The 4,939-nt window shown below is 40.2% G+C and overlaps 1 long non-coding RNA gene across 1 annotated transcript; it reads left to right on the top strand.

The window, feature by feature from the left end:
* The first annotated feature begins 403 nt into the window (after window positions 1–403).
* On the top strand, window positions 404–3,867 carry LOC118164613. The gene is made up of 3 exons (XR_004749567.1): window positions 404–553; window positions 2,343–2,424; window positions 2,663–3,867. It is a non-coding gene; the product is annotated as an uncharacterized LOC118164613 (long non-coding RNA).
* The last annotated feature ends 1,072 nt before the right edge of the window (window positions 3,868–4,939 follow it).

The raw sequence follows: 4,939 nt of genomic DNA, 5'->3' as shown, positions 1-4,939 counted from the left end.
TTTGACTACTCTCAGGGATTTTCAGTGTATAATGTCATTCTTTTCACATTTTCTTCTCTAGAGGTAGGCACATAGTTTCTAAAAGTGCTTGAAAAGAGGTGCTTAAGGATGTGGTGGGTTCTTATGTGAAATCTTTTGGATTATTTGCTCTGATACCATAAGTGCTGGATTCAGTGCAGGATTAGGGTTGAATCTGACGTGTACAAGACAGAAGGTCAGAGACACCTATAAACTGCAATACAAGTATTCAAGATTCTTCCTTGTCAGCTAAATAGATCCAAAATTCATGATAGGACCAAAGGGGCCATTACCTCTACTGAACCCATATTCAGTGAAAAAAGTACAGTTCAATAGGTATCATAACTACAAATCTTACACTTTTTTATTGGGTGAACTAAAGAAGCCTTTTCACCATCTACCACACTGTGAGGAATAGTGAGCCAAATTCTGATTTCACTTCCACCCATGTAAGCCCTGAGCTGGCAAAGGAGATTCTTCAGGATTTACAAGCTGGTAAAATGAGCTCAGGATACGGCCCAGTATACTGCATGAGGTAATGCTTACCCCTATAGTTGGCTGGAGGGTTTCCTTATGGACCACGGAAGAACCGCACAGCCTGTGCAGGAATCACTGGGTGAAACTCAGCGGCCTCTCTTCTGCATGAGGTCAGACTAGATAATCAGACTGCTCCCTTTTGGCCTTGAAATCTATGAATCTATTAAATGAAAACAAATGTTACAATTAATCAAGCTGCTTTTCCTCTGCTCTAACCCACAGGGTTAGTCATGAAAAATTGGCCTCTCAAGACACGATTCTTTATGGCCATTTTGACTGGTGTTTGGTGCAATACTGCCATGAATTAACAATGCCAGAAATGTCAATCTTTTAGTTTCATTTTTCGCATTGGTTATCTTCCATAACTGAAATCCTGAAATCCTTATTCAGTTCTAGCTGAGCTGAAGCTTGAATCATGTTAGACCTGAAGAAGACATGAATAAGTGTTCTCAGCAAGGACTGAGCATTGTTAGACTTGTAGCATCCAGCTGCAGTGCACATAGGAGTGTCTGCCAGCTGCAGCCTGCAACAGCAAGACCCTGAATAATAACAAAGGGCATACATCATACGTGGGCAGAGCTTAATGTCCTAGAATGGAAACCCTGTTGCATCATTCCTGTGGAGAGGATTGAATTATTATAATTGTGTAAGAGTAAACAGGATGCATGGCATATATTTTTACCTGGGTCCCACACTCGTTATATATTTGGCATGGCCATAAGCCATGCCCAATGCATGTTGCAAAACCTGAGAGCCATCTGTGGGAATATGAAGTGGACAAAAATAGGGATGCCTCCATGGCACAGTTAAAAGATGACATCTTAACAAACCTACCCAATGATTAAGCTATCCTGAAAATAACTCTTCTCAGTCATTAGTTCCTTAGTATAATTGTTTGACTTCTTTCTGTGAATATAAAACAAGATTTTTTAAATTTATCTGAAATGTTAAGTAATTTACCAATAGTTAAAATCATACAAAATGTACAAGCTGCAAGAGATAAATGCTGTGGTTACAAAACATGATCTGCATTATCACATAATGCCTTGGAAAATGGGACTTACAGAAGTGAAGTTCTGCTGTATTTAATGTAGGTTGCTCTTGATACCAAGGTTTGAGTATGATCTTTAGACTGAGAACAATCTTTTAAAACAAAGAAGTTTTCAGAGATTATTTTCAAGATAAGATATACAATGGAAATTTATTCTTTCTCTTTTTTTGCCTCATACTTATCCTTCTAGTCCTACGAGGAGCGGCTGAAGGAGCTGGGCTTATTCAGCCTGGAGAAGAGGAGGCTCAGGGGCAACCTTATCGCTCTCTACAGATACCTTAAAGGAGGCTGTAGCGAGGTGGGGGTTGGCCTGTTCTCCCACGTGCCTGGTGACAGGACGAGGGGGAATGGGCTAAAGTTGCGCCAGGGGAGTTTTAGGTCAGATGTTAGGAAGAGCTTCTTTACTGAAAGGGTTGTGAGGCATTGGAACAGGCTGCCCAGGGAGGTGGTGGAGTCACCATCCCTGGAAGTCTTCAAAAGACGTTTAGATGTAGAGCTTAGGGATATGGTTTAGTGGGGACTGTTAGTGTTAGGTTAGAGGTTGGACTCGATGATCTTGAGGTCTCTTCCAACCTAGAAATTCTGTGATTCTGTCAGCCTGTACTATTTTGAATCACCATAATGGAGAAGCTTTCAGTTTTTCTGAGAGAAAAATAGAAAATACCAGTACATAAAGTTAGTTGAATATGATATATATATATATATATGCATTATTTCATGTTTAAATGTGTTACAGTTACCTTTTGCTGCCATTCTTTGAGCTTAGACATGTGAAATACCAAACAAGCTGGTAGAATATGACCTGACAATTCAGCAGGGTGAGTTTGAAATGGCAATGTCTCCTGTGATTATCAACGCTAGGAATGATTGACGCAGGCTTTCCTACCAGGTTAAATAAAACCTTTTAATACAGCTGTCATCTAAATGAACATATCATTATATGGATGATTCAGAGAAATTTAGCTTTTGTATTGAAGTGAATTCATGTATTGTATCCTATTATCTGTGACAAAATGCAGTGTTTGGTGCCAACATATAACCTTGCAATTTTTTCAGGTGTCATCGGATGTCTGAGACATCCACATTGGGCTGGCATATATGACCTGCCTCTTCTGAAGATACAGCTGGAGGCCAGCCAGGAAACTGTAAAGCAGCTACCATGGCACTAGGCATCAATAGTCAGCTGAACTGAGCCTGAGGCGTCCAAGTTCTCGCTGTATTTAGCAGAGATGTATTTGGTACAGTCACCAGAGTCTGGAGGGTGATTCAACTTGCCTGACGATAGATAGCTAGTGGCTAAGCAGCCAAATTGCTTGCTAGATTTCGATGAGTGCGTTAACTAGATCTCCACTAACTCTAATGTGAGTCTAGATACCTAGCTTACGTGTAGATGGGTATACATGGGCACATGGAGTGTCCTCATCTCTAAAGGATTCCTAAACCTAGGGCTCAATGCAGCTGCCTGAACATTTAGTGTTGTTTCAGACAACCAAGACATCTAACTGCTTTTCAAGGAAAGCAAGGGTCTACTGTACATTCTGCACTAAAATTCTAATTGTAGGGGATGTTTTAGACACGTTTTGGCATATCATCTCTCACTAAGAGTATAAATTCAGGCAATTAGAGTCCATAACTCCTTCCCTTCCTTCCATAAAGCCTTCAGCAAGTGCCCCTGCATTCCAGATTGCAAAGACCCCAGCCCCTATTAAGAGCTAAGCATGCTTAAAGTAATATTGTATGCAGAAATAGACAATTAATTAAACAACTGCACATCCAGTCTGGATGTTGGGAAAACGCAACTCACTGGAGCCTTTAGGCAATGGCAGTCTCCATCCTCCCTGTCTCATCATCCATTTAGTGCCTTTTTAAATCTTTCCTGCCCATGACTGCATTTACAAAATAGATTATCAGGGGCAACCAACCTCAGACTGCCCAGAAGAGGGTCAGATTAATAACTGGGAGGGGTGCTCCCATACTGTCAAGGGCAATCAGAATTAATGCTTGACAGGAAATAAAACCAAGCAGATGAAAGCCAAGAAACTGGGGACTTCCCTAAGGGATGATGAAAACACTTTAGAATAATGGCCCAATTATTTAATTCTGAATTTCAGTGAAAATCCTATAAAAGTAGTTAAAACACCCCCATTAGCACTAAATGAGCTCATCTTGATTAATGTTATTAAAACAATTGCCAAAGGGTTTAGTAATGATTAAGTCTTTTATCTCAGGTGATAAATTCTTAACATTCTAGACACATTTGTATAAAGCATAAAAATAAAAGTTTATTTTAATTTTGATTTTTCTAAGTCATCATCTTTTTTCTTCACCTCTCCAACAGATCCAGTAACATGGGCACATTTCCACCCTAATCTTAGTAAAGGCTGCACAAGAAAATTATGCAATAATATTCCCATTGTTTCAGTTGGGTGATTAGGTGCATCAACCTGTTCTGCCCACTAACTTTAGGCACTATTCAAGGCATCAAATTAGAAGATTAATCTTGCTAATGAGTCTTAACAGTTAACTGTGTGGGATGGGATAGTCTGGCCTACAATCTGACTGCATCTGTCTCTTTGTACTGCTCTATCCTGGACACCTTAATCAGATGCCTATATTTAGGTGGATGAATCCCAATCTTCAAACCCTGTGTAGGCACACAATTAGAGTAAAAATCTGAGCTCAACTGAAGCCATTAAAAAGACACCTATTGACTTAAATGCTGAATTTGTGTAGACTTACAGTACTGGTTACTGAGAATTGTGTTTGATAGTTTTCACATCCATCCCACAGTGTCCTGGTCTTTCCTTCTCAGGGGTCTCAGAAGAACAAAGCTAAAGCAAGACATGGGTTTTGTCTGGGAATACAGCTGAAGACACAGCCATCGTCTGTCTTCCTCTGCCAGCAATGCTTATGGTCCATGGTATAGGAAACCATCCTATATCTTCCTGCAGTAGCTCTGCTGCCTCTGTTGATTGTGACAGCCATTGAAACTCCAGATGCACTGTCTGTAGAAGCTGAGGCCTCCAGCTCTAATAACTCTAAGTGCTCGGCACCTTAGTGTGTAAGTGACTTTTGCTGAGAATCAAAAAAAACCTGAGTTTTTATTTGCATGGATCAAATCTCAGAGTTCACAACAAATCAGCATCTTTGAAGAATTTCAGGAGTTTTAATTTGTTACTCATATGTGGGGGTGCATGTGCTAAACCCCTTCCTTCCCTCCATCGTAATGGTGAGTGCTTATTGATGTCACTCACCTGATGCTGGGTAAATTCTGTTGTCCTACATGCTCAAAAGATGCAGTGTGCATGTCATAATACATCTTGAGAAGATCCT

The sequence above is a fragment of the Oxyura jamaicensis genome, chromosome 3 (assembly GCF_011077185.1).
Source record: "Oxyura jamaicensis isolate SHBP4307 breed ruddy duck chromosome 3, BPBGC_Ojam_1.0, whole genome shotgun sequence".
NCBI classification, from domain to species: domain Eukaryota; kingdom Metazoa; phylum Chordata; class Aves; order Anseriformes; family Anatidae; genus Oxyura; species Oxyura jamaicensis.
This window is presented reverse-complemented; position numbering and strand designations above follow the sequence as displayed.